Below are 13657 nucleotides of genomic sequence, written 5' to 3'. Positions count from 1 at the left end.
ATGCACTGAGTTGCCGCCATGTGATTGGCTGATTAGAAATTAAGTCTTAACACACAGTTGGACAGGTGTACCTAATAAAGTGGCCAGTGAGTGTATTGTCTCACTAATTCACATGCTAAAAACTTAATAGGCTAATTTTTTTTTTTTTTTTTTTTTTCATTTTTACTGCATTCCTACATTCCTCAACATTGTAATTGTAAAACCAAGAAGGAAAGGTTGTGGAATTATGAAAATCACAGTGTAGATAGACTTGTTAATGATATACAAATGATGAAAAAAATGGAAAGTTAATCTTTATAACAACTTGTTTTAATCAATATCGACTGTGAGCACCCTGTGCAGAATTGTGCACTGTGGAATGTTATCAGTGAGGGTATTAATGGATGTCTGAGGAATGTTCTGCCATGCTGAATTCACTTGGGCAAATCATCAAGATCCAATGCTGGCAGCTTCCTTTCCAGTTGCCAAGCAAGGATTTCCAGATGTGCTCGATTGGAGACACTGAAGGCCTTGGTAGCATATTTAGGCTATGTAGACTGCTCACAGTAGCACGACTATGAACATACAGTCTAACGTCTGTGTTAATTGAACCTTTTTTTTTTTTTTAATTTGCTTACAATTAATATGTCCCTCAATCCTGTAATTTCCATGAGTTTTCCTTCATGGTGTTGCAATTTCAATGTTGAGTACTGTACATAAGCTTCTTTAGGGTGCTGTGACACACACAGATTTTTGTGTTTTTTTTTTTTTTTTTTTTTAATTCTTTGTCACAATTTTTGCAACAAGAAAGCACAGAATCCACGTATTCACTTTGAGTTTAAGTATAGATCTGGGGCTTAATGAAAAAAACAAAAAATGTGCCTAAGCATTAACAAGCAAGTATTTGCAGTTTTCCTGCCTGTTGTGCACGGCACCATCCTTCCACGGCACCATCCTTCCCCGTCACAGACCGCTCCAGCCGGGTATTCTGCTGCCTCTGCTGATGTGGCGGTGTGTGACTTCCGATGTCATTCAGATTGCCAGCTGGGTCCGCGCAGCCTAATTGGGGGAGCCGGCTGTCATTCGGAATGATGACGGAAGTCCTGCCCTGTCTACAGTGGAGCGGAAAAGAAGCCTCCACTCTAGAACTGATGTTAGCAGAGGCTTCTGAAGAATGGCGCCATGCACAGCAGGCAAGTAAGGTCCAACTACCTGCCTGTTAGTGCTTGGGTACATTTTTTGTTTTTAATAAAGTCCCAGATATACCGTTAACAATAGAAAGAATAAAAACTCTACACTAAAATAATTTTAGATGAGCTTATCTTAAATACTTCAGATGAACTTTGACGAAGACTAGTCAAAACAGCCTTAAAACGTCTTGTTATGGTGTACAAACAAAACTCTGCTTGCTATTAATCCGCGTTTCCCAAGGCTTAATACTTCAATGGGAATTGTAGAGTCTCGGCAGACATAAGAGACACAGAACAGCTTCCCGCTAAACATGTCTCAGTAGCTGTGGTTCAGCATTCTTTCACTTGAAGCTTGAACTCACCAATATATCACTTCACAGGCAAATAGGTTTTCCTTCATGGAATGTCTTTTATCCAGGAGGATCCTTTATCTCCTCGGTAGGCTGCTTAATTCCCACCACTCTCACATTAATGAACTGAATTGACATGGAGGCCTATTGAAAGTACAAGTAATTTGATCTTATGTGTACAGCGCTTCCCGCTACATGCAGGTCACAATTGACTCCATAGTGATTTATGTGGAAAGAACTAAGTTCTGCATGCCTTCTGTAATGTGCCACAATGGAAGTAGTGCTTACATTGGCTCATCTGTAGTTATTACATATTAAAAGAGGGTTAAAGCTGAGAGAATACAATCAGTTCAAACTGAATAAAACTATGTTGAATGTTATGGCGAATTTGAATAATTTATGATTCAATTTGTCCAAATCGTAAAAACAATAATGCCGGCTTTAATTTTACATATTGCGGAAGATTGCATCAACCGCAGAAAGCTCATATGACCTCAGTTACGATTGAACGGGCTTTACTATAATACCTTGCAGCTATCACATGATATAGCGCAGCCAATCAGGGGGGGCTAATCATAGCCTATATAAAAGCCAAGGCAGAGAACACAGCAGACATTTGTGATTTCAGATAGTGAGGGGAAGCCAGAATTCACAGCTCAGCAAAAAAGATAAGGAAAAAGAGCCATAAAACATTGAATAAGTACTCAAGACAGCAATATATTGTACAACTGCAGCATTGAAGACGTTTCGGATAATAGTCTGCTAATAATTCAGAGATTAATTTAATAGGTGGTAGATGTTTAATGTTACATGTTTGTTTTTGCACACCTGTTATATTAGTCCAGACAACAATACATGCCACATCTATACGGCAGCCTCAAATATGTTGTTATTTTGGTGCGGAAAATTGCCCCGGGATTCCATCCCCAAAAGCATCCTTAAGCTAAAAACTGCACTTATAATGGCCAGTGCTATCATTGCAATTTTCGAGGCAAGAAGTATGGAAGGACATTTGTTGAGTATCATGGTGATTGTAATCAAAGACTCTCAGAATATGGAGGAGGCGTATGTGTGTGACATGAAGTGTGTGCAACATGCAGTGCGCACTTTCCATGCTGTGTGCCTGTAACATGGTGTTTGTATGCTGCGCGCACACACACACACACACACACACACACACACACACACACTGCATGTTACAATGTGTGTGTGGGTAATATGCAATGTACGTTTGTGTGTGTAGCATCTAAATTTAAAAATATTACCAGTGCCGACGAGCGTTCGCTGGTGTATAAATATTGTCAGTCGCCCAACAAATCAACAAAATGCTGGACATTCATTGGGTTATTGAATTGTTTATGCCGGAACAAAAATAATTGTTCTCGGCTGCACATCACCGGTGTAAGCAGGACATGTGCTGCTGACAATATGATTCTGTATTGAGTCAGAGCAGTCATTAGAGATTGTCCTTTCCCCATCATTCTTCATCAGCCGGTGTAAAGATGTCGGTAAACAAGTGCCGAACAACTGGAATAATAGTCAATCGACGCTCGTTTAACAGTCTGACATTGATCATGTGAATGCACGCTAAATGCGACTGTGTGATGATGCAGTATGTCAGCATTTGGGGCCATAATTTTAATTTTTGACCAGGGTCAGTCACTATTTGTCCAAAACCATCTTTGAGCAACCAGCTGCCACATTTTGCATGATGCAATTCTGTATTTATCTACGTACCTAGCATTTCTTTTTACATCCTTTTTGGCAAGGGTTAATAATTTAGGTTGAAAAGATTGTTTAAAGTTTCTTATAGTGTTGTACCAAATGTATGGTAAAAGAATAAGTGGAAATGGGACAGTGTAGCACATAAGAAAAATAAAACCCACTCTGTGACTATGAATGTGGGAGCCGCAAGCAGCAGCAGAAACCCCACCGACACTGACCCCAGCTGCTGGGCATTAGGACTGCCAATTGCAGGGTACAGTTGGTCTCCTATGCTTCTGGAAAATTAGATAGGAGGAAGCAAAGGGTGTTATAGAATAAATGACACATCATTCGCCTCAGTCACAGTAGGATGATGCTAACGCTGACAGTAGCACCGTGTGTCAGCCTGATCAGAATGACTAAGAGAAATAATTTTTGGACCGTTTTTTTTTTTTCTTTTTCTCTTTAATTTAAAAAGCCTGAAATATCTGTCAGAGTGCTGTTACTAAATTGGCTGGTTACTACTGGGTTACATTCATTTCTATGATGAGGCTGCAAATCGAATTTGTTGGAAAAATTAATCAAACTTGGCACATTTGAATTTCAAAACATTCGCTCATCTTCTATGGTAACAGCCACCTCTATTGGGTAAATTCACATGCAGGTAAAATGTAGAAGCTGCATAGTGTGAAAGGAAAAATGTTCAGAGAATGAATGGCTTTATAAAAATCTCTGGTTGGTGAAAGATTCTATTACCGCCACCTATAAGGGTGTGTGCACACGCTGCGGATTCTGCTGCGGATTTATCAAAATCCGCAGGTCAAAAGACCTACGGTTTATCTGCGGATTAGCCTGCGGTTTATCACCTCTACAATGGAGGAGATGATAAACCGCAGCGGAATCTGCAGAAAGAATTGACATGTCAACAATGTTTTCTGCGGATTAGAAACCGTAGCAAATCCGCGCGGAAAAATCCGCACCGTCTGCACTGCGGTTTCCAATTTCCATAGGATATTATGGTACTGTACACCGCAGTAGAAACTGTTGTGGATCCGCAGGACCAAAACCGCTGCGGATCCGCAGCAGAATCCACAGCGTGTGCACATACCCTTACACTTCCATATAAACTTTCTTCAATGCTTAGACTATTAGGAGACGTCCTCAGCTGACACTAGCCTTACTTGTGTGTATTGACAAGTTGCAGTCATGTGATTCATGTGATTAGGCATTGTCTACAGTCGCCCAATTCTTGATGTATCGGTCACTAAGCAATGTATGGCATCATGTACCTGAAACTAATATTAGGATATCTTATAGGCTTGCAAATAATAAGAAAAAATATTTTTTTAGTCCAATATTTTTAAATTCGCTTCACATCACACGTCACCAGATGATATTTTTACACTGGCTAAGGCTGTGTGCCCACGTTGCGTTTTTTAAGCGTTTCCGCAGCGCTTTTAGACAAGCGTTTCTGCTGCGGAAACGCTTAAGAAAAGCATCGAATGGAAAACGTACATGTACTAATGGTGCGTTTTTTTTCCGCTGCGGCAACGCTTAGCGGAAAAAAACTCGGCATGTTCATTAATTGTGCGGAATCGCATGCGATTCCACATACATACACGGTAATTACAAAAACGCATAGGAAAACGCATGTCAAAACGATTGACAATCGCGTCAAAAACGCGTGTCAAAAAATGCATTCGTTTTCCTTGGCAAGGGCATGCGTTTCTGCTCAGGAAAAAAACGCTTGAAAAACGCTACGTGGGCACATAGCCTAAAGGGAAATTGTTCTACCAACATAGACATATTTGAATAAGATTTGTGTGATACATTTTTACCATTTTTATTTAGCTTCGAGGTGATTTAAGATAAATATCTCCTTCCTGTGGTTATATTCAAAGTCCAGATGCAAAAGTGATACATACTGTATGATACATATTTGACATTTTTACAAGATAGAACATTCCCTAGCATTTCCCTTTTTTGCTCTTAACCCCTTCACCCCCAAGGGTGGTTTGCACGTTCATGACGGGCCAATTTTTACAGTTGACCACTGTCCCGTTTATGAGGTAATAACTCTGAAACGCTTCCATGTATCCTGGTGATTCTGACATTGTTTTCTCGTGACATATTGTACTTCTTGTTAGTGGTAAAAATTCATTCATATAACTTGCGTTTATTTGTGAAAAAAACGGAAATTTGGCAAAAATTTTGAAAATTTCACAATTTTCCAACTTTGAATTTTTATGCCCTTAAATCACAGAGATACGGCACACAATAAACTTAATAAGTAACATGTCACATATGTATACTTTACATCAGCACAATTTTGGAGCCAACATTTTTTTTTTGTTAGGAAGTTATAAGGGTTAAAAGTTAACCAGCGATTTCTCATTTTTGCAACACCATTTTATTTTCACGGACCACATCACATTTGAAGTCACTTTGAGGGGTCTATATGATAGAAAATACCCAAAAGTGACACCATTCTAAAAACTGCACCCCTTAAGGTGCTCAAAACCACATTCAAGAAGTTTATTAACCCTTCAGGTGCTTCACAAGAATTTTTTGAATGTTTTAAAAAAAAAAAATGAACATTTAACTTTTTTCCACAAAAAAAATTACTTCAGGTCCAATTTTTTTTATTTTACCAAGGGTAACAGGAGAAATTAGACTGCAAAAGTTATTGTGCAATTTGTCCTGAGTATGCTGATACCTGATATGTGGGGGGGAACCACTGTTTCGACACATGGCAGAGCTCAGAAGGGAAGGAGCACCGTTTGACTTTTTTTCAATGCAAAATTGGCTGGAATTGAGATCGGACGCCATGTCATGTTTGGAGAGCCCCTGATGTACCTAAACAGTGGAAACCCCCCACAAGTGACCCCATATTGGAAACTAGACCCTCCAAGGAACTTATCTAGATGTGTGGTGAGAACTTTGAGCCCCCAAGAGCTTCACAGAAGTTTATAACGTACAGCCGCGCATTTAAAAAAATCACATTTTTTCCACAAAAATGATCTTTTCACCCTCAATTTTTATTTTTCCAAGGGTAATAGGACCCCAAAAGTTATTGTGCAATTTGTCCTGAGTACGCTGATACCCCATATGTGGGGGTTAACCACTATTTGGGCGCATGGCAGAGCTCGGAAGGGAAGCAGCGTCATTTGACTTTTTTGGCTGAAATTGAGATCGGACACCATGTCGTGTTTGGAAAGCCCCTGATGTACCAAAACAGTGGAAACCCCCCAGAAATGACACCATTTTGGAAACTAGACCCCCCAAGGAACTTATCTAGATGTATGGTGAGAACTTTGAACCCCCCAGTGCTTCACAGAAGTTTATAACACCCGGGCGTGAAAATAAAACAATCATTTTTTTTCCACAAACATGATCTTTTAGTCCCCAATTTTTTTATTTTCCCAAGGGTAACAGGAGAAATTGGACCCCAAAAGTTGTTGTTCAATTTGTCCTGAGTACGCTGATACCCCATATGTGGGAGAAAACTACTGTATGGGCACACGTCGGGGCTCGGAAGGGAAGTAGTGACGTTTTGGAATGCAGACTTTGATGGAATGGTTTGCGGGTGTCATGTCGCGTTTGGAGAGCTTCTGATGTGCCTAAACTGTTGAAACTCCCCACAAGTGACCCCATTTTGGAAACTAGACACCCCCCCACTGAACTTATCTAGATGTGTGGTGAGCACTTTGAACGCCCAAGTGCTTCACAGAAGTTTGTAACCTCCGGGCGTGAAAATAGAAAAATCCATATTTTTTTCCAAAAAAATGATATTTTTGCCACAAATTTTTTATTTTCCTAAGGGTAACAGGAGAAATTGGAAGGGAAGGAGCACCATTTGACTTTTTCAGCGCAGAAATGGCTGGAATTGAGATCAGACGCCATGTTGCGTTTGGAGAGCACCTGATGTGCCCAAACAGTGGAAACCCCCCCATCCCCAATTCTAACTCCAACCCTAATCTCAGCCCTAGCCCTAACCCTAACGGAAAAATGGAAATAAATACATTTTTTAATTTTATTTTTCCCTAACGAAGGGGGTGATAACGGGGGGTTTGATTTTACTATTTATGGCGGGTTTTTATGTTTGGCAGCTGTCACGCTAAAAGACGCTTTTTATTGTAAAAATAGTTTTTGCATCACCACATTTTGAGACCTATAATTTTTCCGTATTTTGACCCACAGAGCCATGTGAGGTCTTAGTTTTTGTGGGACGAGTTGACGTTTTTATTGGTATCCTGTTCGGGCACGTGACATTTTTTGATCGCTTTTTATTCCGATTTTTGGAATGCAGAATGAACAAAAACCAGCATTTCAAGAATTTCTTTTGGAGGGTGCGTTTATACCGTTCCGCGTGCGGTAAAATTGATAAGGCGATTTTATACTTCGGGTCAGTACGATTACAGCGATACCTCATTTATGTCGTTTTTTTAATGTTTTGGCACATTTATGCAATGAAAACAATTTTATATAAAAAATAATTATTTTTGCATCGCTTTATTCTGCGAGCTATAACTTTTTAATTTTTTCACTGATGATGCTGTATGGCAGCTCGTTCTTTGCGGGACAAGATGACGTATTCAGGGGTACCATGTATATTTATATGCATCTTTTTGATCGCGCGTTATTGCACTTTTTGTTCGGCGGTATGATAAATCATTTTTTGCTTCGTTTTTTATTTTTTAAGGGGTTCGCTAAAGGGGTTAACTAATTGGACGGTTTTATAGGGCGGGTCGTTACGGATGCAGCGATACTAAATGTGTACTTTTATTGGTTTTTTTTTTTGTTTTTTTTTGTTTCCAAAAAATGAATTTATTAGGGAATATTTTTTTTTGAATTAACGATTTTTTTTAATTTTTACACTTTTTTTTTTTTTTTTTACTTTATTAGGTTGACCCAGGGGGGATATCACTGTCCTGTGACAGATCGTTGATCTGTCACATCACAGATCACTGTGACAGATCAGCGATCTGTCACAGGCATAGACGCAGACTTCCTCATGCCTGCGCTTTGCAGGCACTGAGGAAGCCAGCTCCCTGCAGGCCCCCGAAGGACCCTGTCGCCATCTTGGATCCGGGGACCTGCAGGGATGGAGCCCCCCGCAGCAGCGCTGCACATTGCGCTGCTGTGGGGGGCTCAGGGAAGCATGGAGGGAGCCCCCTCCCAGCCAATGCTTCCCTTTAACCCCCGGTACACCGCGATCGTGTTTGATCGCGGTGTGCAAGGGGTTAATGTGTCGGGGGCGGTCCATGACCGCCCCTGTCACATAGTGCCGGGTGTCAGCTGTGATAAATAGCTGACACCCGGCCGCGATCAGCTGCGCTCCCACCGTGAGCGCAGCTGATTGCGCTAGACGTACTATCCCATCCATGGGCATAGGGACCCGGGTCCCATGGACCGGATAGTACGTCTGATGTCAGAATGGGGTTAAAGGGGTATTCCCATCTCAAAGATCCTACCCCAATATGTAGTAGATGCAACAATAATAATATAAGTAAATATATCTAATTATAAATGTAGTATAGTTTTTCTGATTCGCTATGTCTCTTTCCTCATGTGCTGTCATTGCAGGACCTTAGGTATCCATGGTTACAACCACTGATATAGTGACAGCTAGTTGCTAGTGGTAGTAACCATGGTACTAAGGTCCTGCATTGCCTGCACATGAGGAAAAAGACATGGTAAATAAAAAAAACTAGACTACATTTCTAATTGGAGGTATTTGCTAATATTATCATTACACCTACTACAAACTGGTAAACGATCATGGAGATGGGAATTCCCCTTTAAGCTTAGTTTTGATCAAAGAAGACAAATGAGAGAGCAGATCTCCTGACCATGATATGAAATGAACCGAGGTTGTATTCTAAGATTATTTCCTAGACCTTTTCAAAAAGCATTAATAGGAAAAAATATTAATCAGTGAGACAGAAATGTAAGCAATCTAATATGGGGGATTCCTATGTAAGATTAGCAAATTACGGCTACTGGTCCATATTGCTGGTAGACAATTTTGGGGGAAAAAATTGCCTTTTTACTAATGGCAGCAAGACTGAATAAAATGGAGACTTCTGAATCTGCTGCATTCATGAGGGCATCGCTCCCATGTTTCCTTTAGCTATGGTGATAACGAGTTGCTGTTGCACATTTTTGCATGCACATCATCCTGTTTGTCTGGAAGGAGTACTCGCTCCATGTTTCATACTAAATATTATTTTTTAAGCGCTTTCTTCCACAGATCCTTATTAGTTGAGCGCAGTATTGCACCAACAATCTGATAGCCTAATGGTCTGATGGCCACACAGCTTGCCTTGCAGCCTGAGGCTTGTGGGCACCTCTGATTGACTGAGAGAGGAGACGGAGAAGCAGGAGGCTGGAGATGTGGGCTGCAGCTCTGTATAAGGCCAAATCAGACATAGGTATCTGTTTTTACTCATTCTTCTGTCGCCTCTCTTTCTTCTGTCGCCTCTCTTTCTTCTGTCGCCTCTCTTTCTTCTGTCGCCTCTCTTTCTTCTGTCGCCTCTCTTTCTTCTGTCGCCTCTCTTTCTTCTGTCGCCTCTCTTTCTTCTGTCGCCTCTCTTTCTTCTGTCGCCTCTCTTTCTTCTGTCGCCTCTCTTTCTTCTGTCGCCTCTCTTTCTTCTGTCGCCTCTCTTTCTTCTGTCGCCTCTCTTTCTTCTGTCGCCTCTCTTTCTTCTGTCGCCTCTCGCCTCTCTCCTCTCCTTCCCGAACTGTAAAAGACTTCCAGGAGAAGCCCGTGTTCGGATTTCAGCACCGGACGCTAGGTTAGGTGTCCGGTTTGAACCCCAACCTTTACAGTTTGAGTTCTCTCATCTCTAATTATAACCTCTTTTGCCCAGAATATGCCAGGGTTTGTTTTTTTTTTGTTTGTTTGTTTTTTAAATCCATCATACAGTTATGGACATAATTATTTAGCCCTCACTTTTATGATCTTTCAAAAGTTCTCACTGCTCACAGGGTTCTTCTGGGCATGTCTTGGTGTATTACCCTGTGACTTGTGCCCCCTTGTGCAGACCATAAAAATGAGTGCTAAATAATAAGGTCCATATTTCTGGAACTAAATAGTGGATTTAAAAAATGAAAAACTCAGGGAAGCAACGGGAATAACATAATAGAAATTACCAGTCACTCTCTCCCTGTTGACATGTTCTCTTTAAAGAAAAAACAAAACAAAACAATGGCACATGGACGTGTACAACAGATGTGTGAATGTAGCATACAACTACCAAAGTGGGCATCTAGGCAAATGCATTAAATACTGGGGTGCTCCTGCTTCAGCAGTGAGGGGGGTACAGTACGGAGGAGCAGCATGAAGCTGGAAGATCTCATGGAACTAATTTCTATAATTAACCAATAACGTTCAATTACTTTTTTCTCTTCAATAAGATGCAAGTAGAAAGAGGTTCTTACTACTGGCACATCCAATAGTATGCGTATGCTCATAAGATGGAATACATAAACATCAGGCAACAGATGTTTCGCGTGTAATCACACTTCATCTGGGACTCAAGTAATATTACTTGAGAAACAGCTGTTGCCTCCTCTCTCTGTATTCCATCTTATGACCATGCAAGATGAATAAATAGTGGTTTTGTCAGTGATGAGTGCCATTTTTCTACTTTTGTCTTTCTAAAGAGAATTTAATATGTAGTTATACAAGTTGAGCATCGCCATACCTGACATCAGTCTGTGAAAAGGGAGTGATATACTCTTGTGATGTGAGTGTGTGATAGCCATGCCAGTGTATTCTTGTTGAACTGCATTTGACTTGTGTTGCTGTGTCTTAAACGCATCAGATGAAACGAAGCTATCTGTACCCAGATTAATAACCTTTTAACCTGTGAGATACTTCTGATTGTATAAGTTTTCAGAAATTGCTTTCCCTACAAATCTCCGCAGAGAGGGGTGCAGGCAAGTGAGGATTGGCTTCTAGAACAATATGTTGTAATGCTTTTAAAAATTGAAGAGATCCTCAAAACATCCAATATCGCTATCACTAAAAGAACCCAATGACTGTATCAGTTGGTATAGTTGTATCCATGTATACTCTGACCATAATGCTTCTTGGGTAAAATGTGTGTTTTTAAGCAGAACTTATAATGTGACCCATCAATTTTTCACTGTTTGTTCTTTCAGGAAATATCCTTACACATCTGACAGACTGAGGACAAGGCTAAAGTTTTGTCATTGAACTCCAACTTCTGGGTCCTTATTGTAAAGCTGCCAAGTTTAAAGGGTGAGTGTCATATATCTGAGCTGCAAATGATGGATAGGAATGCTGTTATGAAGAAGACTTTACATCTCATATTCACTATTTATCAAGATTTATTGCACTTTTCTTCCTATTTATCTAAAGTTTGTATAGTTCTCAACTTAACAGAACATCAAGTATTCATAGCAATGGCTAAATATGTTAGGGCCCGACACATAGCAGCCATGATGCACTGAAAACAAAAACCACTTCCAGCGGGTCTTTATAGTTCTCTTCCTCATCAGGACACTTTCTTTTTGTAACGTGACAATATGTTTCCATATAGACACAATATACTTTGTTACCCCAAAGATCCAAATATTCCAGCACATCTTCTTGCTTAAAAATAGAATCTTTATTGAGAAATCTTCATTAAAAATCCAAAAGCAGGATACAGGTTTAAAAACCATGGTAAAGACAGGCATTTACGCGTTTCAACTCAACGGAGTCTTACTCATGAGTAAGACTCCGTTGAGGGGGACTGAGGGGGACCGCCCCATTTATCTCTCTGTAGGTTTCCTGTTCTGGGGGCGGATCCCCTCTCTCAGTGGGTGCTGTCGTGGACTCTACAAAAGAGTATTACCGGTAAGTAATCCGGTTTTCTCCAATAAGCAGGACCATGTGCTACTCCCATCAGTTTAGTGTAATGGTCAGGTATTTTGCTATACTGCAGAAATATTACATTTTTAGAAAGTTTGCAATATATGTTACTTAAAAATATGAAGAATAAACCACTCTAGTTTTGCATATTCATTGGTGTTTTATTACCCTTTAGTTGCCCAAATTAGCACATATATGAACATTTGTTTTTGGCTGTTGTTACCATTCAACCAATCAGCCTATGTGGCAAAATTCTCAGCTGATTGTTTTGTTGTTTTCGACAGCACATCTACCCGTGTTAATAGATGTGGTGCCGACAGTTTGAAGACTATATGGGAAATGAATAGTCATTTTAAACAAGCACTCCTGTTATGAATGGGTCACCGAGGAGAAAAAAAATAAAACAAGCTAAGTCACAGAAAACCAGAGAGGTTGGTAACTATGCAGATTGCAGATCCCTGATCCTAACCACACAACTAGCAGCAGCCGTGGAGCGTACCTACGATGATCCTACACGCTTCGTCACAGCCGGAGAACTACATAAGCCTGAAGCAAGAAAAGGGGAAAACTAACTGCCCCTGAGAAGACCCCAAAGGAAAGACAGCCCCCACACATGTATTGACGTTGAAACAAGATGAAAGCACAAACACAGGCAGGAAAATAGGCTGAGCAAACGATGGGGCCCAAACTAACTAGAAAGGATTGGAAAGGAAAGACACTGTCTGCAATCTGCATAAAACCCAACAAAAATAATGTCCAACACTTCTGATAGCAAAATTAACCCTGAAGTCACTAGACTTCTCCGACTATATCAGCACTCTGAAATATTTTGAGATGGCGCAAAAAGAGGCCAATCTAATAAGGGACAAAAAGCAAATTGGCAAATACAGATAAATAAGAGTGAAAATTCAGCACAGCCCCAGTCGGGGCTGGCTGACCACACAAAAAACTGAATAGACCAACAAAATCAAGTGTGAACATAGCAGAAAAACTTAGCTTTAGATGACTGGAGCAGAGCTGAAAACCAAGACCTGACAAGCCAGAAGGAATCACCAGCACCAGAATAGGGCGTCGGCTGTCTTAAATCCAGTCTGAGATTCCTGAGGTCCAATCGTCATCCTCATTTGATGTCATGGCTCTTCAGACTCTCTAGGATCACTCTATTCTGTACGCATGAGCTGGACATCTTTAACAGTGTAAGCTTATAGAGCCTTGTTCTGATACTCCATCCTAAAAAAAAATATAATTTTTATCATAGATAAACTTCAACTGTGAGAGACATAATATAAAAAAAAAAAACAGAAAATCATATTGCATGATTTTTAACCATTAATTTGCATTTTATTGCATGAAATAAGTATTTGATCACCTGCCAACCAACAAGAATTCTGGCTCACAGACCTGTTAGTTTTTCTTCAAGAAGCCCTCCTACTCTTCACTCAGTACCTGTATTAATTTCACCTGCTTGAACTCGTTCCCTGTATAAAAGACACCTGTCCACACAATCAATCACACTCCAACCTTTCCACTATGGCCAAGAACAAAGAGCT

General features: G+C 40.4%; 1 protein-coding gene across 4 annotated transcripts in view; it reads left to right on the top strand.

Moving 5' to 3' along the window:
* The window catches only part of SORBS2 (sorbin and SH3 domain containing 2), a 333099-nt gene that overhangs the window by 27022 nt on the left and 292420 nt on the right, over positions 1 to 13657 (top strand). For all 4 annotated transcript variants that reach the window (XM_073578712.1, XM_073578685.1, XM_073578692.1 and 1 more), the window contains exon 2: positions 11393 to 11492. The gene's annotated coding sequence lies outside the window, so the exon portion shown is untranslated. The remainder of the gene's footprint in view (positions 1 to 11392; positions 11493 to 13657) is intronic.

Source organism: Dendrobates tinctorius, unplaced genomic scaffold, assembly GCF_039654945.1.
Source record: "Dendrobates tinctorius isolate UK_male_01 unplaced genomic scaffold, ASM3965494v1 ptg000008l, whole genome shotgun sequence".
NCBI lineage: Eukaryota > Metazoa > Chordata > Amphibia > Anura > Dendrobatidae > Dendrobates > Dendrobates tinctorius.
This window is presented reverse-complemented; position numbering and strand designations above follow the sequence as displayed.